Source organism: Piliocolobus tephrosceles, chromosome 10, assembly GCF_002776525.5.
Source record: "Piliocolobus tephrosceles isolate RC106 chromosome 10, ASM277652v3, whole genome shotgun sequence".
NCBI classification, from domain to species: Eukaryota; Metazoa; Chordata; class Mammalia; order Primates; family Cercopithecidae; genus Piliocolobus; species Piliocolobus tephrosceles.
In genome coordinates, this window is record NC_045443.1 from 56,762,400 (window position 1) to 56,788,954 (window position 26,555).

Below are 26,555 nucleotides of genomic sequence, written 5' to 3' on the forward strand. Positions count from 1 at the left end.
TTCTTTATCTCTGAGGAGAAGAGAATGATATTACCCTTAGTATAAAAGGAGCTGTACAGGACTCCTGTGATATTGTTCCTAACAAACTAGGTAGAAGAAGATGTCATTACTCCCAATGTCGCAGAGGGCTTACATTCACTCTATGGTATTGTTCTTAATATCCATAACGGAGAGGATGATATTACTCCCAATGTTGCAGAAGATGTACGCCCCACCCCCCGTGATATTCTTCTTAAAACCCAGTGGAAGAGAGGATGATATTACTCTTGATATTGCAGGGGGTTTACACCCTCCTGTGATACTGTGCCTAATATCCAATGGCGGAGAAGATAATATTAATCCCAATATTGCAGGAGGTGTACAATTTTCTGGTGATATTGTTCCTAACATCCAAGAAGAGAGATGATAATATTACTGCTAATATCATCCGGGGTGTACACCCCTGCTATTATATTGTTCAAAATATCTAGGGAAGGAGAGTATGATATTACTTCCAATATAGCAGAGTGTGTACACCTCCATCCCGCCCCCTTGATATTGCTCCTAATATTTAGGGGGAAAGAAAATAATATTACTTTCAATATGGCAGTGGGGGTATACTTCCTTGCGATGTTTTTTCTAATATCAAAGTGAAAAGAGGACGATATTACTCTCAATATCACAGGGGGTATATACACCTTTGTGATTGTTTTTTAATATCAAGGGGAAACGAGGATATTACTCTCAATATCGCAGGGGGTGTACAACCTCTGTGATATTGTTTCTAATAGCCAAGAGGAGAGAGGATGACATTACTCCTTATATCGCAGGGAGCGTACACCCACCTGTAATATTGTTCCTAATATCTAAAGAGGATGAGGTAATATTATTCCCACTATCGCAATGAGTGTACATCCACTGTATTATACTGTTCCTAATAACCAGGGGGGAGAAAATGATATTACTTCCAATATCACAGAATATGTACACTCCCACTGTGATATTGTTCCTAATATCCAGGGGGTGAGAGGATGACACTACTCCCAATATCACAGTGAATGTACACCTTTTCTGTGATATTGTTCTTAATATCCAGAAGAGCAGAGGATGATATTACTTTCCATACGCTGGGGTTGTACACCTCCCCTGTAATATTGTTCCCAATATCCAGGCTGGAGAGGATGATATTAAATTCAATATCACAGGTGGTGTGCACACTTCCTGTGATATTATTTCTAGTGTGTATGAAAAAAGAATATTATATCACTCCGAATATCAACGGTGATGTGCACCCTCCTTGTGATATTGCACCTAATATCCAGGAGGCGACGATAATATTACTCACAATATCGCAGGAGCTGTACACCTTCTGGTGATATTGTTTCTAATATCCACAATGGTAGAATATAATATTACTCAAAATATCGCAGGGGTTGTACACTCTTCCTGTGATATTGTTTCTAAAATCCAGGGAGGGAGAGAATGATAATACTCCCAATGTTCCATGGGTTGTACACTGCCCCTGTGATATTCTCTCTAATATCAAAGGAGAGAGAGGAAGATATTACTTTCTATATAATGGGGGTGTTCACCCCCCCCCCATGATATTGTTCAAAATATCCAGGGAAGGAGAGTATGATACTACTCCCAATATCGTGGGGGTGTGTGCACACACACCCCATGATATTGCACTTAATATTTAGGGGGAAAGAGAATTATATTACTCCCAATATCGTAGTGGGTGTACACTCCCCTCTCCATCCCCCCACCTCCTGCCCAGTGACACTATTTCTAATACCCGGGGGGAAAGAAAATGATATTACTCCCAATATCGAAGGAGGTGTACACTCTGTGATTTTTTTAAATATCAAGGGGAAAAAAAGGATGGTATTACTCTCAATATTGCATGCAGTGTACACCCTCCATGATATCGTTTCTAATATCCAAGGGGGAAGACAATGATACTACTACCGATATCACAGGAGGTGTACACCTTCCGGTGATGTTGTTAATATCCAAGGGAGGAGAGGATGATGTTACTCCCACTATGGCAGAGGGTATACAGCCCCCCTTTGATATTTTTCCTAGTATCCAGGGGTGGATATTCCTAATATCCAGGATGATATTCCATGCAATATCACAGGGGTTGTACTCCCTCCCCCCATGATATTATTTCTAATATCCAGGGGGTGAGAGGATGACATTACTCCCAAAATCTTAATATCAAGATGGAGAGAAGATTATATTACTTCCAGTATCTCAGGGAGTGTACACTTTCTATCTAATATTGTTTCCTGGTGTTCGGGGAGTGGAGATTGATATTACTCCCAATATTTCAGGGGGTGCACATTCCCTCTGTGATATTGTTACTGATATCCATGGTGGAAATGGATGATATTACTCTCAATATTGCAGGGCATGCACACCCATCCTGTGATATTGTTTTTAATATCCAGGTGAAGAGAGGACAACATTATTGTCAATATGGCAGGGGGTGTAAACCCCACCTGTGATGTTCCTAATATCCAGAGAAAGAGAGGATAACATTTCAATAATGCAGAAGGTGTACGTCCTAACTCTGATATTGTTTTTAGTATTAGGAAAGGGAGAGGGTGATATTACTCCCAATATTGCAGAGTGTGTAAAACCTCTCTGTGATTTTGCTCCTAATATAAAGGGAGAGAGAGGATGATAATATTCTCAATATCTGAGGGGGTCTACACCACCTCTGTGATATTGTTTTAAATATCCAGAAGAGGAAAGTCTGATATTATTCTCAATATCACGGTGGGTGTACACCCACCTTGTGATATTATTCCTAATATCCAGGATGGGAGAGGATGTTACTTAAAATATCACAGGCAGTGTACACTCCTCCTGTGATATTGTTCCTAATATTCAGGAGGGAGAAGATAATATTACTCCCAATATTGCAGTGGGTATACACCCCACCGTGATATTTTTCCTTATGTCCAGGAAGGGAGAGAATAATGTCACTTCTTATATCGCAGAGAGTGTACACCCTCCCTGTGATATTGTTTCTAAGTTCCGGGGGTGATGATGATATTACTCCCAATATCACAGAGGTGTTCACCCCCAATATACCTTTTCTAATATTCAGTGAGTTAGAGAATAATAATACTTACAGTATCGCAGGAAGTTTACATACTTCTGGTGATATTGTTCCTAATGTCCGGGTGTATAGAGGATGATATTACACCCAATAACACAGGGGGTGTACAGCCCCACAGTTATATTGTTTTTAATACCCAGAAGAGGATAAAATGATATTACTCCTAATATCGAAGTGAGTGTACACTACCCCTGTGTTATTGTTCGTAAAATAAAGGGAGAAGAGTAGTTGATATTACTCTCAATATTGGAGGGATTCTACAACCCTCTGTGATATGGTGTCGAATATCCAGCAGAGAGATTGTTATATTACATTTAATATTCCAGGAAGTGTAAACCTTCCATGTGATATGTTCCTAATACGCAGGAGAAAAAAGGATATTATTCCAAGTATCAGAGGAATTGTACACATCCCTCTTGATATTGTTCCTAATATCCAGGTGAGAATATTACTAACAACATTTCAAGGTGAGTACACACCCCTCTGTGATATTGTTCCTAATATTTAGACAGTGAGAAAATAATATTATTTCCATGATCACAGAGGGTGTACACCAACCTTGTGTTATTGTTGCTAATATCAGGAGCGGATGATATTACTAACAATATTGCAAGGTGAGTACACACCCCTCTGTGATATTGTTCCTAATATTTAGACAGGGAGACAATAATATTACTTTCATTATCACAGAGAGTGCATACCAACCTTGTGATATTGTTCCTAATATCAAGAAGAAAAAGTTTGATGTTAATCACAATACCGGGGAATGTACAACGACGCTGTGATTAGTTTCTATTGTGCAGGGAGGACGAGGAGGATGTTACTCCAAATATCGCAGGGAGGGTATACCCTCTTGAGATATTTTGTATAATATCCAGGAATAAAGATAACTCCCTACAGAGAAAATAAACTGTGGGTACATCCCCTATGATAGGGTTTGTAATGTCCAGGGAAAGAGAGTGATATTTCTCCCCCTATCGCGGGGATGGGGGGCAGGTGCACTCCCCTCTGTGATACGGTTTGTAATACCCAGGAAGGGGGAGGGCTACATTACTCCCTCTATCACAGGGGTTGAACACCCCCCCGTGATAGGGTTCATAATATCCAGGAGGGGAGAGGGTGATATTACTCCCCCTATCGCGGGGGCTGTACAATTCTTTGTAATATCTACCTTACAATTAGAAGTAACATTTTCTGGCAGGGCGTGGTGGCTCACGCCTGTAATCCCAGCACTTTGGGAGGCCGAGGCGGGCAGATCACGAGGTCAGGAGATCGAGACCATCCTGGTTAACACAGTGAAACCCCGTCTCTACTAAAAATACAAAAAATTAGCAGGGCATGGTGGCGGGTGCCTGTAGTCCCAGCTACTCGGGATGCTGAGGCAGGAGAATGGTGTGAACCCAGGAGGCGGAGCTTGCAATGAGCCGAGATCACGCCACTGCACTCCAGCCTGGGCGACAGAGCGAGACTCCGTCTCAAAAAAAAAAAAAAAAAAAGTAACGCTTTCCTAAAATATTTTAAATAATTTCACAGGATGTACACCTACTCTGCCACTAGAAGTAACATCTTCCTACACAATTAGGAATAATATCACAAGGTGTACACCCACTGTGACATTAGGAGTAACATCTCAGTACATCTCAGTAGGATATTATGAATATTATCAATGTTTGTACCCTCACTGTGACATTAGGTGTAATATCTCAGTAGGGTATTATGAATAATATAACTGGAAGTATACCCTGTGTGAAATTAAGAGTAACATCTTCTTTGGATATTATGAATAATATAATATTAATAATTATTATAATATTATTCATAATTTCCTAGGAGGATGCTATTCCTAATGTCACAGTGTGTGTACACCTAGTGGTATTGTTTGTAGCATCCTAGAAAAATGTTACTCCTAATGTCACAGTGGATGTACACCATGTGTACAAACTCTGTGATATTATGCTTAACATCCTAGGGGAATGTTACATGGGTGTACACTCTATGCTATTATCTTTAATATCCTTGGAGATGTTGCTTTTAATGTTGCCATGTGTGTACAAGATGTTTGTACATCCTGTGTTATTATTCATAATATCGTGGGGGAATGTTATTTGTAATGTCACAGTGAGTGTTAATACAAAATATGTGTATTCCCAGTGATGCTAATTGTAATATCCCAGGGGGATGTTACTCCTAAGGTCACAGTGGGTGTACACAATATGTGTACATCCCCCTATAATAATGATGTTACTCCTATATTGTTCATAATATGCAACAGGGAAGAAAATGATATTACTCCCAATATCACAAAAAGTGTAAACTCCCCCTGTAATATTGTTCGTAATATCCAGGAGGAAAGAGTATAACATTACTCCCAATATCACGGGGGGCTTTACACCGTGATACTAAGTGGGGGAGAGGATGATATTGCTCCCAATATCGCAGAGGGTGTATACCTAACCTGTGATATTGTTCATAATATTCAGAGGGGGAGGAAGGTATAATATAACTCCCAATATCACACGGGGTGTACACTCCCTTTGTGATAATGTTTGTAATATCTAGTGGGAAAGAGGATGATATTACTCCCAATATCGCAGTGGGTGTACACTCTCCCTGTAATATTGTTCGTAATATCCAGGGGGGAGAGGATAATATTACTTCCAATATCACATGGAGTATACACCCCATTTGTAATATTATTTGAAATATCCAAGCAGGGAGAGGTTGCTATTACTCCCAATATCTCAGAGGAGGCACATTTCCACTGTGATATTGTTCATAATATCCAAAGGCAAAAAGGATATTACATTTGATATCGCAGGGTGTGTATACCCCCCATGTGACCTTGTTCATAATATCCAAGGGAAGAGAGGATGATTTTACTCCTAATATCGCAGAGGGGGGTACACTTCATCAGTGATATTGTTGGTTATATTCAGGAAACGAGAATATAATACTACTTCCAAAATCGCAGGGAGTGTACACCTTCCTGTGATATTGTTGTCAATATTCAGGGAGGGACAGGATATTACTCTCATTATCGCAGGGGGTGTACATCTCTTCGTTGATATTGTTCCCCAGTGTGGGGAGAAGATGATATTGTTCCTAATATCCGTGGGAGAGAGAATGATTTTACTCCCAATGTTGCAGCATGTGTACACTTCTTTCTCTGATATTGGTCCTAATATCCAGAAAGGGAGAGACTAATATTACTCCTAATATCGCAGGAGGTGTACAGCCCTCCTGTGATAATGTTCCTAATATCCAGGGAAGGAGAGGATGATATTACCCCCAGTATCACAGAGTGTCTACATTCCCTCTTCTACATTGTTGCTAATATCCATGGGGGAGATTATGACATTACTTCCAATGTTGCAGGGGGTGTACACCTTTCCTGTGATATTGTTCCTAATATCCAGAGAGGAAGAAGATATTACTCCCAATATCGCAGGGGAAATATACTCCACTTGTGATATTGCTCCCAATATCCAGGTGGGGAGAGGATGATATTACTCTCAATATCACAGGGGCTGTATACTCTTCCTATGATATTGTTCCTAATATTTAGGCCGGGAGAGGATTATATTACTCTCAATATCGCAGGGGCTGTATACTCTTCCTATGATATTGTTCTTAATATCCAGGGAGGGAGAGGATGATATTAGTCCCAATATCGCAAGGGTTCTACACTCCTTCTGAGATATTGTTTCTAATATCCACTGTGGGATAGCATGATATTACTCCTAATGTCAGAAGGGGTGTACACCCCAACGCTATATTGTTCCTAATATCCACTGGGAAAGACAATGATATTACTCCCAATATCACAGGGGGTGTGCAGCCCTCCTGTGATATTGTTCCTAGTATCCGGGAGAGGGGGAAAGGATAATATTACTCCAAATGTCACAGCAGGTGTACATCCCCATTGTGATAGTGTTTCTAATATCCAAAGGGGGAGGAGATGATATTACCCCCCTTGTGATAGTGTCCCTAAGATTTAGAGGGAGAGAGGGTGTTATTACTCCCAATATCGAAGTTGGGTGATATTTCAGACAAAAAATTATGTGCAAAGAATTATACAATATTTGTCTTATATTGTTTAAGGAATAAATGAGCAATATAGTTGATGTGTCCTGTATGCTTTTTTTATTATTATAATTTTTCTATTCCATTATTCTCAAGCGCTGGTAACTATTATTCTCAATTTGGTGAAGGTAATTTCAATTTATTTATACTTTCAGATCATATTAAATGTTCATGTATATGGCATTATACTATAAATATATTTTGCATCATATAGTAATCATCCATGTTGATATAAGTAGCTTTGGGTCATTGTTTTTTGCTGCTACATATTATCCCAAGCAATATATTTGTGTTGTTTAAGTTGTTAAATTAGCACAAATTTAGCAATATAAACAACATAAATGTATTATCATACAGTTCTTTAGGTCTTCTGTATACAGAAGTCTGACATGGACCTCACCAGGCTAAACTCAAGGGTAGATAGCACTATGCTCCTTCCTGGGGGTCTTGGTGAGAGAATTCATTTCCTTACCCCTTTAATCTTCTTAGAGGCTGCTTGTATCCCTTAGCTCATAGTCCTCCTTCCTCCATCTTCAAAGTAACCAACATCAGGCCAAGTCCTTTCCATGCTGCCATCTCTCCAGTCATCTACCTCCTGCCTCTTTCTTTCACTTCTAAGCACCCTTGTGATTACACTGGGTTCAGTTGGATAATCCAGGATAATCTTCCCACCCTCTAGAGCTATGATAAATAAATGTTCATTTTTTATTCACTGTCTATATTATGGTACAGTTATAGCAGCCTGAAGGGATCAAGACAAATAGTATATTGAAATAAAAACAGTTCGAAGTTTTATTGTCATATAACATAGATGATCGAAATGGTTTTCTGTTTAAAAATGTTATAATTAAAATAGAAAGCATTCAGACATGTTTTAAATATCTAAGTCCTGTTTTATTTGTTTGTCTTATAGGTTACTACTCCTTTCTTCACAAAATAAAGATATCATTTTCCTTAAAAAAGAAAATTGACTAATATCATGGGAACATCAACTTTCCTACCTGGATCATCGACTCTTTAGTTATATGTCTTTAATACTGGAATATAATGTGAAGTATTATCAAATAACAATAAGGTGGTTTTAGTTAACCTTTTAGAAAAGCTTTTAGAATAAAAATAATGTTAAAAATATTTAATGGGTGGTAATGTATATATACATCATAGTACGAAAGAATGTCCAGGATATATTTTTAAGTTACAAAAGCAAGGCACAGAACAGTGTATGGTTTGATATATTTTGCAAAAGAACGAAGAGAAAATGAAAATATCTCAATAGAAACACTAACAGGATATACCATGAACTAATAAAAGTGATTTTAAAGAATGAAGACAGGAGTTGGAGCAAGAATAACGGTACACTATTTTATAGTGTTTTAATGTTCAAATCATATGAATGTACTACCTATTCCAAAATTAAATTAAGTTAAATTAAATGTTAAAGAGATACAAATAGGCACCAGTTTGCCATTTTATTGTTTTCAATATAAGAGTACAGCTGTTACAGAGATGCCTGATTTTAATCATAGCAGCAATTTAGGAAAGAAATTTACTCAAAACGTTAGGTAACAAGATAATTGGTATTTAATGCAGTGATTCTCAAATTTTATGGTGCACAAAATCACCCAAGTGATTTGCTAAAAATCTATATTCTTAGGGTCTCACCCTGATTATGGATTAATAGGTTTGAGGTGGGATTAAAAATACGCATTTTAACAAGAACCCTTCATAATTTTTAACTTTCATGCAGAAATTTATTGACTCTACTTTCAGTAGTCTTGACTTAATTTCAGGGAACCAAATATATTAAAATTTTTGTGCTGTTACAATATTAACAGATTCTCAAAGATAGCAAACAAATCATTCCTTTAATACCTGAAAACATCATTTCTAACAGGAATAGTTTTCCTTGTTTTCAAATTTGACACTTCATTGCATTGATTAACTAATTTAGAAAGTTAATGTTTGCAAACCCAAGTCTTTGTATCTAACACTAATAGGTAATGTTATATAATAAGCCATAAGAAGAGAGTAAAGAACATTGCAGGTTTAACATTTCAGTGAAAAAGAAAGGCTCTGTATTACTGAGCATTCCCCAGAGAGACGGAACCAATAGGACATAAGAGATGCATTATGGGAATTGGTTCACTTGATTTTGGAGTCCAAGAAGTCCCATAGTATGCCTTCTGCAAGCTAGAGAACCCAGAATTGGCTGGTGTTATTTAGTCTGAGTCGAAAGACCTGAGAACCAAGGAGGTGAGTGAGGAATGGGAGGGTGCCACTGATGCAAGCCATATACACAAAGCTTTATACTAGTTACAACATAAATTTCAAACTTTTAAAGTGGAGTAGTGAGCATTGTTAGTTTTTGTGCTGGCACATCTTCTGAACCTCATTTCCATGTTAGGAAAATTCCCCATTTTATTAGTTTTCTTTAGAGGTAGGAACTATCTTTTAATACAGGAGCGAGATACTCTCTTTTTAAAACATTATCTACAATTGCAACAAGGCTTCACTCAAATCTAGGAACACAAATATGGGAAATTACATTCCTGCCCACATGGCCTCCAAGCTTGGTTCTTTGGCCCCATGAGACCCTTTGAACCTCGCAATAGCTTTTTAGTACATTTCTTTTTTGGCTTAATAAAAAGAAATGAGTTGGTTTTGGTTTTTACATCTAAGTACCCTTACATGGGGATTTTAGGTTTAAAAAATCAACTGTATATCAAATGGGGGAAATAAGGCTTTATAGCAGTTAATGCAAAGGAAAATCAAATAGGCATAGTTGATTCCGGCTTAATGTAAGTCAACAATACTATGTGCTTGCCCAAATCACTCATATGCACTTGGAGAGATGAGTAGCATTGATAGGTAGAGTTCAGTACATGAAAAAAAAAAAAAAAAAAAAAATGGTACCACTGATTCTAGAACTCTGCATTGGTCCATTGACACCTGGTGTAAAGTCTTCAGCTCTAGATCCCACATTTTAAAGAAACCTTTATAAATGAGTATTTCCAGAAGAAATCTTGAAAGTTAGATCAGGAGAAATGTAAAATCAAACGGATATTTGCCAGCTTAAAGAGGTGATTTGGTGAAGAATATATGGACTCCATCTATTAATAATCCAAATGTTTTCCTATAGAAAAATATATGTGTAACACTGGACAGAATTTTCATGGGATATTTAATTTATTGTGAGATTTACTTAACAATTAAGGTTACATAAAGAAAGAAATAGGCTGGGTGTGGTGATAGGATCACACCTGTAATCCCAGCACTTTGGAAGGCCGAGGATTACCTGAGGTCAGGAGTTTGAGACCAGCCTGGCCAATATGGGGAAACCCCATCTCTACTAAAAATATTTTAAAAGATTATCTGGGTGTGGTGGCACGTGCCTGTAGTCCCAGCTACTCAGGAGACTGAGACACGAGAATCACTTGAACCCAGGAGGTGGAGCTTGTGGTAAGCCGAAATTGTGTCACTGCACTTCAGCTTGGGCAACAGAGCAAGATTCTGTTTCAAAATAAATAGACAAATAAATAAATGAATAAATAACTAAATAAATAGTCACATTCAATAGAGGCTAACAACAATTTCTCAGTATGTTCAAGGGACATTTCTAGAGTACCAGATGGGAGATCCTTGGTATAACTTTATATATATATTATATACATTATATATTACATATATGCTAGGATGATCTCACATCAATTTTAGTATACAATACATAATTTCCTACTCAGCTTTCTAGAAAACCTTAAAGACCAAGGAAAGAAACTGAATGACATATTCATCTAGGCATTAGAATTTCCCCTCTCAACTCCCAGTATCATGTCAAATTCTCTCCATCAGATAAAAGCTGGAGCTGATAAAATGTGTTCGGGAATATTTCACAGTGGAATTGGAATTTCTTAAACACAAGACAATGAAAGAACACCTATGTGATTTATTGAAAACAGACAAATACTGTAGTGTAGTGTGATCCTTTTGAGATGGATTGCTTAAAGCTTTCCCTAGTTGGGTATGTGTTCTATTTAGTGATGAGAAATCAGAAGCGAAGAATGGAGTAAACATGCTTTATTTAACTTAGAGGCTAAATATATGAAAAGTAAGTGTTATTTTATTTACAACGCTAAGATTTAAAAATCAAAAGCACTGTTTACTTTTTATTTTGAAAATTCAGTCTATGACTTTGAGAAAGATACCTAACAAGGAACATGATAGAAATCTGGTTATAACTTCTATGGCAGTCAAGCCGAGATCAGATTTTTTTAAACAACTAAATGAGAGGAGAAATATTTGATTAGATTTTCTAGATAAGTCAGAATTTATCAATAATGTAAAGTAAGGCACACCTACATATAATTATTAATAGTTTCAGAATAGTGATAAACAGAAGGAATTAGATTGAATGGTCAAATTGAGAGGACTTGATTTCTCTTTTGCCCGGGATTTTCCTTGCTTTTTGTTTTGTTTTGTTTTGTTTGTTTGTTCATTTGTTTTGAGATTTCATTTAGGACTAGTCTGGCTGTGAAACTCGTACTGTATTATTTTTTTCAAACAACCTAAAATATGATATAACCTTAATGTCGCCAAACCCTGCAGTTTGCAAAAGATCATTCATTCCTTTATAAAGCAAAGCCTGAGTCACTTTACTAGCGACATAGCAAGTCCAATGTTTATTGATTATCTTTTCCAACTGTGTCTGAGAAATGTCAGGTAAGTTGTATATTTCTTTTTTCTTTTTCTTTCTTTTTTTTTTTTTTTTTTTTTTTTTTTTTTGAGACGGAGTCTCGCTCTGTCACCAGGCTGGAGTGCAGTGTTGTGATCTCAACTCACTGCAAGTTTCGCCTCCCAGGTTCACGCCATTCTCCTGCCTCAGCCTCCCGAGTAGCTAGGAGGACAGGTGCCCACCATCACGCCCAGCTAATTTTTTGTATTTTTAGTAGAGACGGTTTTTCTCCGTGTTAGCCAGGGTGGTCTCGATCTCCTGACCTCGTGATCCGCCCTTCTGGGCCTCCCAAAGTGCTGGGATTACAGGTGTGAGCCACTGTGCCCGGACAGTGAGTTGTACATTTCTAACAGATATGTTTTGGTCACTCTCAGTGACATGATATATCCAGATTTCTTTTTGGTCATCTCTTCCTACCCCACTATTATGTTTCTTCTACTACTACTGTCTCCACATTTTTATATTTTGAAAGACCTTTTGGTCATTTCTTATTGTCCCAGAGTACAGTTCCACCACGCTGTAATGTTTCACAACTTTTACCGAAAGTCTGAACATTTAAATAGAAGGTAGTGTGGGTAGGAATTACAAAACAGCAAAGGAAAACACTTCAAGGACAGGAATGAAGCCAATTCATCCTTCTAACCCTCATGTATCTCATAGACACTTAATTCAGATATTAAATACGTTTTTATTTGAATAAATATATTAGTGGATTGAGTGTTGTGCCTTGCTCAACAGAGCAATGCTCAAATGGTGCTATTAATATGGATTTTCGGCCGGGCGTGGTGGCTCACGCCTGTAATCCCAGCACTTTGGGAGGCCGAGGCGGGCGGATCACAAGGTCAGGAGATCAAGACCACGGTGAAACCCCGTCTCTACTAAAAATACAAAAAAAAAAGCCGGGCGCCCTGGTGGCGCCCTGGTGGGCGCCTGTAGTCCCAGCTACTCGGGAGGCTGAGGCAGGAGAACGGCGGGAACCCGGGAGGCGGAGCTTGCAGTGAGCCGAGATAGCGCCACTGCACACCAGCCTGGTGGACAGAGCGAGACTCCGTCTCAAAAAAAAAAAAAAAATATGGATTTTCTATCAGATCCAGAATATCGAATCTCTAATGATATTGAAATATAATCTTTAATAGAGAAAATAAAATGCAAAACACAATAAAACTCCAGAATATTGAACCTCTAATAATAATAATATTTAATAGAGAAAGTAAAACTCAAATTTTTGTTTTCATAGGATTTCTTGATCTACTGTATAAACCCCAAATCTAATATTGTCTATGCATTTTGTCTACTTTGTCTATTTCATCAGAAAATATTATATCATACGTTTTATGGTTAGAGTCTCTTGCCACAACACTGGAAATGAAAAATAAGTTTATAAATTATTCCCACCATAGTAGTGCTGAAACTGGGAGACATGTCTCATGATCAGGCATAGTCCCTGCAAAATGACAAGTTCAGTCCACAGAGACCATCCTGAGCTTTCAGGAAAAGACAAAGAGTGTCTGAAATACTTATATACATAGTACATTTCTGGAAGCTATAAGTGGTTGATGCGTGAGATTTCATCGGAGGAGGCAGTGTCATTGTACGTAAAGTGATGGGCAGAATTCAAGAGTAATAGGGCTCCAGTCAATGGAGAGAGCTCCTGCAAGGGTATGGCTCAGTGGCTTGCAACAGTGAAATCTAAGAGTGGAAAGTGAGAACAATAATGAGGGCAGTATTTCAAAGGCTTACGTTGGACACCAGCAGCGCTTGCAATACCAAATGTTCAGATCTCCTTGTCAATTAAAGGGTAACATTGGACTTCAAATGTCATCATCAGAATTCTATCATCTGGGCATGTGAAAAATCCAAACTCATGATGCTATGGTTTGAATGCTTGTTCCCTCCCCAACTCATGTTGAAATCTGATTGCCGTTTTAACAGTATTAAACAGAGGCGATGGACTTTGCCCTCATGAAGGGATTGCCATTAACTTGGTAATTTTTTCTTTTTATTGTGGGGGTGTGTTCCTTACACAAGGAATCATTCAGGTTCACTCTTGTTCCCCCTCCCCATCTTGCCTTTTGCCATGAGACAACAAGCAAGAAGGCTCTCTCCAAATGCTGGCACCTCGATCTCGCTTTAGCCTCCCAAAGTACTGGTACTACAGGCATGAAATACTGTGCCTAGCCTCTGCCTTCTTTTTTAATGTCTTCTCAAACCATTTCCAATCCCCACCTGCTTTGCCAGCTACATTCCAGTCACAGTATAACAAATCTTTCTCACACTGGATCTGGACTTTTTTCAGCCTTTTTATTATTGCAAGCACATCCTTAACTTGTAACATTTCCACAGTCTGTTCTAACTGCTGGAATTACTTTTCTTTCCACTCTTTGAATAGTTTTCTTTGCCTTGTTATTTAATTCTACATCAAATGTCACTTCTTTCTCAGAAAATGCTCTCTAATAATCTAATCTGAGCTATCTCCTCTCTTACATTTAATACCCCCTCAATTTCTGTTATATTGCCTTTTGCTCATCTTAACAATTGTTTATTTCTGTGTTAACTAGTGAGCTTTTGAATTCTGCTTCTAGAATGCAAGCCCTAGGGGCAAGGAGATCTTCTAAATCTTGTTCTACACTAGACCCCCAAAATCTAGACAATCAGTAGTAGGTGGTCAGTAAACATGTGCAGAAAAGCTAGAAAAGACAAAAGTAGGTTTAAAAAATACAAACAAATTGACTAAATCTAATTTTGAACATTAAGAAAGACTTACTGCAATGTTAACATTTATTTTAAAAGGAGAAATAAGGCATATTACTAAGTGAAAAAAGCCCATTGGAAAAGGCTACATACTACTAGATTCTACCTATATGACATTCTGGAAAAGTCAAAACTACAGATATAGTAAAAACATCAGCAGTTTCCAGGGGAAGGAAAGTGTTGGGAGGTGGAATGAATAGGTGGAACACTAAGGATTTTTAGGGCAGTTAAAATATTCTATATGATAGTATAATGCTGGATACATGTCATTATACTTTTGTCTAAACCCATAGAATGTACAACACTAAGAGTGAGCCCTAGTGTGACCTATAGACATTGTGTGATTATGATGTGTCAGTGTAGGCTCTATAGTTGCAACAAATCTATCACTATGGTGGAAGCTGTTGATAATGGGGGAGGCTAACCATGTGCAGGGGCAGAGGTATCTGGAAATCTCTAGACCTTCTTCTTCTTTTGCTATGAACCTAAACCCTCTAAAAAATTAAGCCTTTAAAAAGAGAGTAAAGCAATAATTGTAATACTGTAGTAGCAGATACAATCATTGTTAAAGGCAATGGGTAATGCCTAATAGTAATTTACTGTGTGATATGATATCCGTTACTTGAGCAACTTTTGAGTATAACATTTCACCGTACATAAAAGTAAGCTATTTTATGCAAATTATTTCAGCCAAATGTTTGTAAATTAGCTTAGTTTCTCATTTATATATGCTATAAGTTAAGATTTTAACATTTATATATGTTATAAATTTGACAGGATTTCTGATAACTAACAGATATGGATTTTCTCCACAATATGTTAAGAAGTTAATTACATAAAAATATTTAAATGCATAATTCTATTTTAACTTTAATAATTTTGTTAAGTGGAAGAAGAAATAATTTCTCTTCAGAAACTATGGCAGTATGTTTCACAAATATTTACATAAGATTGCTTTTATATATTATATTAAGTTTTCTCAAAAGAAGGGCAATCAATACCATATTTTGCATTTTAATAAGTGGCTATACCCATATAATCACAGAAAACATGAATTGTTATATGTTTTACTAACTTAAAATTGTCCCAGACTTACAGAAATGGAAATATTGCTTCACAAGGAATTCATTTTAATAGGTTTTCAATGTACAGCTATATTATTGTCTTCAAATGAACTTTTATTGAGGAATACTCTCTGGGAAATAAGTAGACATTAACAGAGCCTAGGCTATAAAAGATCAATTTAGACCACTCTTAATATTATGCTAGATATTATTAGACATTTATAAAGTGATTCATGTCGATATTCAGGAGTTCAGAGTTATTTATTTTATGTAATCAAAATATAACTTTCCATGAAAATTTGGAATGGAAGAAATTGCCTTGAAAATTCAATTTCCCTGATTCAAAAAATTCAAATTGAATTACACTTTTCAGTAGAAATATTCATAAAGTTGTCAGTTTGTGTCAGTTTCATGAGAAGATGATGTAAACTTTCGGAGAAGGCTATTTATAGAACCTTTTCCATACTATACTTTTAATGTCATTTAATGTTATTTCTCATATTCATGTTTCTTAAAATCCAATTCTGATAAGATATGGTTTAATAAAAATTATAGGTATACATATTAAATAATGATTAACTTAATTAAATTTTGATAAAAGCAACTAAAGTTGTTTTATAAAATTTAAATTTGTAAGGAGTATTCCTTTTGACTCCTTTTCAAACAATAAAATACTGATGACTATAGACAGACAGACAATGCATTCGGGGATGCCCTGATTTGTTCATGTACTAGAAAATAGTGGTTCTTATCTTCTTAATTGTCATTAGGGGAAAATCTCAAAATTACATACTGAGTAAACAACTAACAAAATGTTTGCTTTCTATAGTTCATTCTCTTCAAAGTGTAATAAAATTCACATACTGGAAGCTTAGAAGGTTTGAACTCTAGATCCAGAATTATCTTTTAAAAGAATACTCTGAAAAAGTAACTGTAGCTGGGCATGGTGACTCATGCCTTTAATCCTAGCTCTTTGGGAGGCTGAGGCAGCCAGATCGCCTGAGCTCAGGAATTCAAGACCAGCCTGGGCAACATGGTGAAACCCCGACTCTACCAGAAATACAAAAACTAGTCAGGCGTGGTGGCATGCACCTGTAGTCCCAGCTACTATGGAAGCTGAAGCAGGAAAATCACTAGAACCCAGGAGGCAGAGGTTGCAGTGAGCTGAAATGGCACCACTACACTCCAGCATGGGTAACAGAGCCAGACCTTGTCTCAAAAAAAAAAAAAAAAAAAAAAAAGAAAGGAAAAAAGGAAACTTTAGTTGTTTTCCTCTTCTTACCTATAAAATAGTGATAGCCATATCAGTCCTTCCTAACTCATAGACAATAATGATAAAATTACTGTATGTACTATCGACTCAAAGAAGCATAGGCGTATTTCATGAAGAATTTGTTGCTTGTTTCAATGATTTAATAAAAAAACACACATTCTTGGAGATATAATTTTCAAATTTTACCTGTTTATATTCAAGGAGATAAAAATGATGGCTGTGTGTATTTTTGCAAGTGTGTGTGTTTTGTTGGAAAAGAATAGATAGATTCCAGTTCCATTTGATGGCATACTGTGTATTTTGGACCACAACCTCCACATGAAACAATTTTTAAAACTGGACAAAATACACCAACTATGTTTTTTAAGAGCAAGAAAGAGCCAAGAATTTTGCAACACATATCAACAGACTGACAGCTGTCTCAATAGCAAAAAGGAAGTCAAACAACTGTGGAATGATTTATCAATGTGCTAGCACCAACCATTTGCTTTCTAAAAGAATCTCCTTCAAAAATGTAACTGGAACAAAGGCATTTTCAAGCAAACCAAATATGAAAGAATTCACCACAAGCAGACTGGTGGTAAAGGAATTTCTACTAGATGATAAGTTAATAATATGAGGGAAAAAAAAAAAAAAACACAACAAAAAAGAATAGAAATTAGCAAATCTGTAAAAAATCCAGATGAACATCTATAAACTAAAAATAAATATAATAATACTGTTTTATGTCATTTAAGAGTATATATTATGGTATTGGCCTAGGAATACAGAAATAAATACAGATAGAAAGCCCAGTAACAAACTCAGTGATGTAGAGACACTTGGCGTAAGGCAGAGATGGCTTTGCATAGCAGTGCAACAATAAATGGTCCTGGGGCAATTGAGTACCCATTCATGTGGAAAACTAAAATTGGACGCTAATTCTCACTACTAATATTTATAGAACTAAATGTGAAAGGGAAAATAGTAGACAGTAGAGCTTTTAGAAGATAATAAAAAGTACTTTCATGATCTTAGGGCAAGGAAATATTTAGTAAACAAGACACAAAAATAAATATTTATAAAAGAAATATGTATTAATTGAGTTACATTAAAATTAAGATCATCCTTTTATCAAAAGCACCATTTGGGGTATAAAAATGCAAATAACATAATAGGAGACTATTATTACAGTGTATGAAATTGACAAAGGGCTTATATCCAGGACATATAAAGATATCCAGGACATATGAAGAGTGCCGGAAATCAATAGGAAAAGTCAACACAATGGAAAAATAGAAAAAAATGAGGAACTATAACTTCACAAAAGGGAATTCGTAATTGGCCAATGTGCACATGAAAAGGAACAGCCTCATTTGTATCAGAAAAATTTAAATTAAATCTATAATGAAATAGCACTATGGAGGTAACAAAACAGATTTTTTAAATGTCTGATAGTATCAGATATTAGAAAAAATATGGAGCAACAGGAATTACTCCAACACTCCTCGGAATGCAAGCTTGTATAACTACATTGGAAAAAAACCCAGAAATTATCTAATAAAGCCATCAACGTGCGAAACTTCATACAGAAATTTATTCCTATGTATTTAGCCATGGAAATTGTGGGTATATAGTGTATATGTGCACTAGGAAATAAGCTCACAAAAGCTAATAGCAACATTGTGGGAGTAAATTAAAAGTCCAGCAAGAATAAGATAAATAAACACATTCTGATTCATTCTAGAATGGTATAAAATAACGTGAGAAAACTAAACGGACTTGCACCACTATTGGAGAAATGGTTAAAGCAATATTGAGCAAGAGAAATAGGACAGAGAAGAAATACACACTGCATGATTTAATTGATACACAATTTTTAAAATAGCAATAGTTAAATTATATTACTTAGGTATACATTTTTGGGGTGTAGAAATAAAAAGCAAAACAAGGGGGAAATTACATAAAAGTTGAAAAAGGTGGGTGAAGAATGGAAAGCGGCAAATAGGAAACTTGTGGAGTCACAATGTTCTCTTGACCTGGGTAGTTTAATTGCTGTTCACTTTTTAATAATGTGATGTTGTTTACATTTATATTATATGTACTTTTCTGTATATGCAACCATATCACATTTAAAGAAGTAAATTTTAATGTAAATGGCTAAACTCTGGAAGTCATATGGTTAAACAAGCAGTTGAAGGTTGGCATAACAATTAAGAAACCAAGAAATCAAGATATTACATGTAAAATATTTCAAACATGAGATTGATAGATTTGGAAAGATAAATTAATATTTTATCTAAATATAACATTTAAAATATTCTTAATGTAACATAAGAAAATTTTAAAAGTCTCAACAAGGCTGGAAAATGGATTCATTGCTTTGTTTTTCAAATCTCAATCTGATTTATGCCAATATTAATCTTCCTGTAATAAGAAGCATGTGAGAAGACCCTGCAATGCCTATTTCTGAATGTACCCAAGAAAATTAATTTGTCTTCCATTATGAAAAATAATTACTGAGAAGCAGAAAGAGAGGAAAAAATATAAACAATAACTAGAAAAAATGTTTATGGCAGTAATATTATTTTTAAAGATGAATGCAATTGAGGAGTAAGAAAGAATCACAATTTTGTGATTAAATAGCATCTGGAAGGGAAATCCTTCTATCACAACTGTGGAAAAGCTAGCCATCCAAACTGACCAGAGAAAGTAAAACACATTGGCAAAAAAAATGATGTAATAAAAGAACAATGAATATCTGTATGTCATATCTTCAAGAGGTAGAAATATGGAATTAATATAGTGTGTGGAATCTTTGTCAGTTACTTCAAAAATGAGAAATTAACTGTAAATGTACACAATATTAAATCTTATTTTACAATGAAAAATGTGAACACTGTGTGAGAATGAAAGAGATGACATAGTGGAATGAACAGTAAAAGACTAAGTTAACATTTTTCTTATCTTCCAAGACATCAATCTCTATTTCCTCCTACTTTCTTGAGAGTTACTTATTTAAGGGGTCTCTGCTCCTCTGCTACCCTTAAATGTTAATCTATTCCATGGTTCCATCCTCGACTCTTCTATTTTCTCTGTTTCCCTTGGTAACTTCATCCTTTCTAGTAATTAAAACCACCTACATATCATAGGTTCCCATAAGCAGTTTTTACTTTTTTTCTGTTGTTTCAATTGCCTGCTGGACATTTCCATCCAATGTCTCAACTTGTCACTTACAAAAAACAAAAGAAATGAAAAGTGCAACATTTTTGTTAAACCAAAATTTCTTACAAGCCTAGTTTTGACAAACAGCATCATTATCCATGAAGTAATCCAAGTAGAAATCTTGACAATATCCTTACTTCCTTATTTTTTTAGCCACATCTTCAACCTCCCCCTCCTATATATGCATACATTGTCATCATCATCATTACCATTATGATTATCATGATAGGTTTTCAAATAATTTTGTTCTTTATACAATGCTGCCAAAAGTCCTGTTTTAAAAGCAATCCTTGATGTATAATACAGATGGTTATTTAACATTCTCTACTACTCCATAATTTTTCCACTTCTCATCTACAGAATTGTTTTATAATTATAGCATATAACAACCTAGTTTGAATATCTAGTTTATACTTTGTTTACATGTTGTATTAGTCAAGGTTCTCTAGAAGGGCAGAACTAATGAAATACATTTATATATATATATATATATACACACACACACACACAGAGTTTATTAAGTATTAACTCACATGATCACAAGGTCCCACAACAGGCTGTCTGAAGGCTGAGGAGCAAGGAGAGACAGTCCAAGTTCCAAAACGGAAAAACTTGAAGTTCCATGTTGGAGGGCAGGAAGTATCCAGCATGGGAAAAAGATGTAGGCTGGGGGGCTAAGTCAGTCTCTCTTTTCACATTCTTCCACCTGCTTATATTCTAGCCGAGCTGGAAGCTGATTAGATTATGCCCAACCAAACTAAGAGTGGATCTGCCTTTCCCAGCCCACTGACTCAAATGTTAATCTCCTATGGCAACACCCTCACAGACACACCCAGGATCAATACTTTGTATCCTTCAATCCAATCAAGTTGACACTCAGTATTAAAAATCACAAGTCCATGCCTTGTCAGCTTGAACCCATACACATCTCGGGAGATCATATACAATCTTCAAATAAAGAAAATAATAAGGTAATAATTATGCCTAACAAAATACAATTATCCTTCATACAACCGGAAATGCACCAATCCCCAACCCAAATTCTATTACATAAAGCTAACAATACTTAAATACTGATGTGAAGTCAATAAATCTTATGTCACATGATAAAGGAAAAAGGAAATAAAATGAATATATTTTCTTAGTACAAGTGTATACCTACACAAATATGTTTTTAACAAAAGAAGGAGGAAATACTCATAGCAATTATAGTCCTCGTTTCTGCAGCTGGTCACGTGGTCGTAGCTGGTATTGATGACTACTTTCTTCTACTACTCATACTGTATTACCTCTGCCTTCAGCAAGCACCTCAGCAGGTTGTGTTTTTTTTCCTGGTGAAGTGACCCAAACCTTCAGTCCTGAAGGGTCTGAGTCATTTGTAGTACTGACTGGATTGGGCTGTTGTACTTTCCTTACCTCCATTGTGGAGCAGTAGACTGATTTCATCTTGATAGTCCAGGTCAATCACACCAGCCAACATCGTAATTCCCTTCTTAGCCTGTTGACTTAAAGGTAGGAGAAGTCCAAAGTATCCAGGTGGCAGTTTTAACTCCAAGTTTAATGTAACTATTGTTGTCTCCTGGTGGCAGCGTTCCTCCCTCTGGAACTAAGACCTCTAGACCAGCAGAACATAATGTTACGGGAACAGGAAGTAAACATTTTGCTAGCGGATCATTAGGGGTGATGGTGAGTGGTGCCACTTCCACTTCCACCCCTTGATTCCTGGACCTGTGAATCCTGGCTATGGAAGAAATAGTATCATATATTGGATGCTGATTCAGAGCATACACAGCCATCTGGATAACTTTGCCCCAGCCCTGAAAAGCATTGCCACCTAGTTGGCATTGTAATTGTGACTTCAAAAGGCCATGCCATCATTCTATCAATTCAGCTGCTTCAGGATGATGGGAACATGGTAAGACCAGTGAATCTCATGAGCATGAGCCCACTGCTGCACTTCTTTAGCCATAAAGTATCTTGGTCAGAGGCAAGGCTGTGTGGAATACCATGACGGTGGATAAGGCATTCCATGAGCCCACAGATGGTAGTGTTGGCAGAAGCATTGCATGTAGGATAGGCAAACCTATATCCGGAATAAGTGTTTATTCCAGCAAAGACAAACCTCTGCCCTCACCATGATGGAAGAGGTCCAATATAATCAACCTGCCACCAGGTAGCTAGCTGATCACCCCGAGCAGTGGTGCCATATCAAGGGCTCAGTATTGGTCTCTGCTATTGGGAAATTAGGCACTCAGCAGCAGCTGTAGCCAGGTCGGTCTTGGTGAGTGGAAGTCCATGTTGCTGAGCCCATGCATAACTTCCACCCTTGCCACCATGGCCACTTTGTTCATGGGCCCACTGGGCAATGTCAGGGGTGACTGGGGAAAGAGGCTGAGTGGTGTCCACAGAACGGGTCATCCTGTCCACTTGATTATTAAAATCCTCCTCTGCTGAGGTCACCCATTGGTGAGCACTCACATAGGATACAAATTTCTTCACAGTGTTTGACCACTTAGAGAGGTTCTTCCACATACCTCTTCCCCAAGTTTCTTTGTCACCAATTTTCCAATCATACTTCTTCCAAGTCCCTGACCATCCAGCCAAACCATTGGCTACAGCCCATCAATCAGCATATAATCATACATCTGGCCATTTCTCCTTCCATGCAAAGTGCACAACCAAGTGCACTACTCGAAATTCTGCCCACTGGGAAGGATTCCCTTCACCACTGTCCTCCAGGGATATCCTAGTAAGGGGCTGTAGTGCTGCAGCTGTCCACTTTCAGGTGGTGCTTACATGTCGTGCAGAGCCATCTATAAACCAGACCCTTGTCTTCTGTTCCTCTGTCAACTGGTCACAGGGGACTCCCTATGAGGCCATCAGTGCAGGCTGGGGAAATGTAGGAAGGGTGGCAGGAGTGGGTAGCATGGGCATTTGAGTCACTTTCTCATGTAACTTATATGTGCCTTCCTGCGTGAGCCAGATCATGTATACACCACTTCCATTTGATGACGGAATGCTTCTGTGCATGACCCACTTTATGGCTAGATGAGTCAGAAAGCACCCAGTTCATGATAGGCAGTTCAGGTCACATGGTGACTTGATAACCCACAGTCAAACATTCAGTTTCCAACCAAAGCCCAGTAACAGGCCAAAGCTGTCTCTCAAAAGGAGGGTAGTTATCTGCAGAAGATGGCAGAGCCTTGCTCAAAATCCTAGAGGCCTCCTCTGTGATTCACCCATAGGAGCCTATGGGTGGACCTGTTGCAGAGCCTTCTGTTCTGGATCCTACTCAAAACTGGCAGACTTTCAGGTCACTTGATAAATGGGCCCGGACTCATCCTGTGGTCATTTCCCCAGTGCCAGAATGCATAATCAGCATAGACATACCTAGCAGCTGGCATAACCCCCACATTGCCTCCCTGACTGGTAGGGGGAGGGCTGCCATATAGGGGAGTCTACATATATATATATATATATATGAGTACTGGAGTTTATTAAGTATTAACTTTACATGATCACAAGTTCCCACAATAGGCTGCCTGTAGACTGGGGAGAAAGGACAGCCAGTCCAAATTCCAAATCTGAAGAACTTGGAGTCCGAAGCTGAAGTTTGAGGGCAGGAAGCATCCAGCATGAGAGAAAGACGTAGGCTGGGAGGCTAGGCCAGTCTCTCTTTTCATGGTTTTCTGCTTGCTTATATTCTAGCTACACTGTCAACTCTTTAGATTGTGCCCACCCAAATTAGGTAGGATCTGCCTTTCCCAGTCCACTGACTCATATGTTAATCTCCTTTGGCAACACCCTCACAGACACACCCAGGATCAATACTTTGTATCCTTCAATCCAATCAAGTTGACACTCAGTATTAACCTTTACACATGTCTATCTCCACCAGAATACAAATTCCTTAAGGACAAATTGTAGGCTTCAATCCTTAGAACGGCATAAGTACACTAAATTTGTATGGGATGAATGCATTCTTTGCATGGCTGTTTTCCATAGATTGATAATGTTTAAAAGTAGGAACTATTAACCTGGGATCCATGGATAGAATTTATAGGTCAATAATAAAAAGACATTATCTTTCTTTTTACTAATCTCTGACTAAATTTAGCATTGTTTTTAAGCCAACAAACCACAATAGTACCTATAACTTTGTCACTAATAAAATCACAAATTTGTTCATATCAGGTTTGAGTTATTGTAGATATATGAAATATTTTAAGCCCATAACTGCTTTGGAATACGGTAATTATTAGATACAATGCTAGACCATTCTATGTAACATGTAATTAAAGACATGTTTATGGCTGAGCACAGTGGCTCACACCTGTAATCCCAGCACTTTGGGAGGCCGAGGTGGGTGGATCACTTGAGCTCAGGAGTGCAGACAAGCTTGGCCAACACAGTGAAGCCTCATCTCTACTAAAAATACAAAAATTAGTCAGGTGTGGTGGCACATGCCTGTAATCCCAGCTATTTGGGAGGCTGAGGCAGGAGAATTGCTTGAACTAGGAAGGCGGAGGTTGCAGTCAGCCAAGATCACTGCACTCCAGCCTGGGAGACAGAGCAAGAATCTGTTAAAAAAAATTATATATATATAAATAAAATATTATATTATATATATAATATTATGTTATATATATTATTTGTTTCCTTGATAATCCTATGCATTTCACAGTATTCATTTAAATCTGAGAAGGAAGCTTCAACAGGTGGCTAAATGATCCATGCAAAAAAATTTTAGAAACTCCTTTCTTAGTGAAATGAACACAACACACCATTAAGAGAATTACTGTGATTTTTGTGTTAGATAAGCAGATCTTCCCACTTTGCAAGAAATCAATGAAGATGAAGCAGCTAAGAGAATGTGAAAGCTGTCAGTACAAGTAGAAAGGTATTTAATATTAGTGATTGAACAAGGAGATAAACAGAGGCATGAGTAGAAATAAAGGTGAAATATAGAATTCAAGTTAAAATATAAGAATGTATAGCAATGGCTGAAAACCCTTGTGTAGTAGAAATAAGATAACATTGAGCTATTTGATAAGAATCTCTTAGTCTCCTTGAAAATACACAGCAAAAGACAGAAGTGTCACCAAAGATAATGACTTGCTCAGATAGATAAAGAAAATTTGAGGCACTTAAGAGTACAAGCAAAGACCAGAAAACAAACAAAATAAAAAAAAAAAAAAATAAACACACATATAACTTATACTTTAGTAAACTATTATAAATTCCTCATGGAAGATAAATTAGTTGCCAAAAACAAGCCGTAATTATATATAGCTCCCTGAAATAAAACTGTTTTAAAAAGCCCACATTTTGAAGATCTACTTGTCTTTTATTAGCAATTCATGAAATCTGAAATCATTCTGTCTAAAAATAGAAGGAGCTCCATTGGGCGTCACAAAACACTTGGTTTTTGAGCAGGAGCAAGGAAATAGAATAACACAAAAAGCAGATTGTTTAACATTAGGTTACTTCAGTTTATTTTTCTTGTAAAGGTTGCAATGGAGGGGACTTCCTTATTTGGCCAGCTTAGGTTGACTGAGCCCTTTCTGATCCGTTGCTGTGAATCTCCTCTTTTTAGGAAAAACCTAGCTATTTGTTCTGCCTCCTTACAGTTTCAGTGTGATTATATGCTATTTGGCATGAGTGACTCCATTTTGGTTTGGTGTGTTGAAGCCTAGTGCAGGAGCCCAGTTTAAAACAATGGACCACAAAACTGTTACTAGTTTTATACATTTAACCAGTCTGCTTAGTAAATTTAACATCAATGTTATTGTATACATGCTATAGAGTTATTTACAAATTTTCTGTTTTAATCTTTATCAGGTTCTATTTACATTTCAAAGTTAGATCAATTTCACTAAGTATTTGGTATCTACCTTGTTAATCAGTGTCCAATGCTGAGGTGTTTCTTGAATCTTTTTACCTGCACCTGTTACTACAAAGTAGAACAGAGAATGGAGAATGGAGAAGAAAGGGAAATATGAGACTGGGTGCAGTGGCTCACGTCTGTAATCCCAGCACTTTGGGAGGCCGAGGTGGGCAGATCACAAGGTCAGGAGTTCGAGACAATCCTGACCAACATGGGGAAACCTCGTCTCTATTAAAAATACAAAAAGTAGACTGGTGTGGTGGCCCACGCCTGTAATTCCAGCCACTCAGGAGGCTGAGGCAGGAGAATCGCTTGAACCCAGGAGGCAGAGGTTGCATAGAGCAGAGATTGCGCCTCTGCATTGTACTCCAGCCTGGGCAACAGACAGAGACTCAATCTATCTCAAAAAAAAAAAAAAAAAAAAAAAAAAGGGAAAAAGAAAGGGAAACATA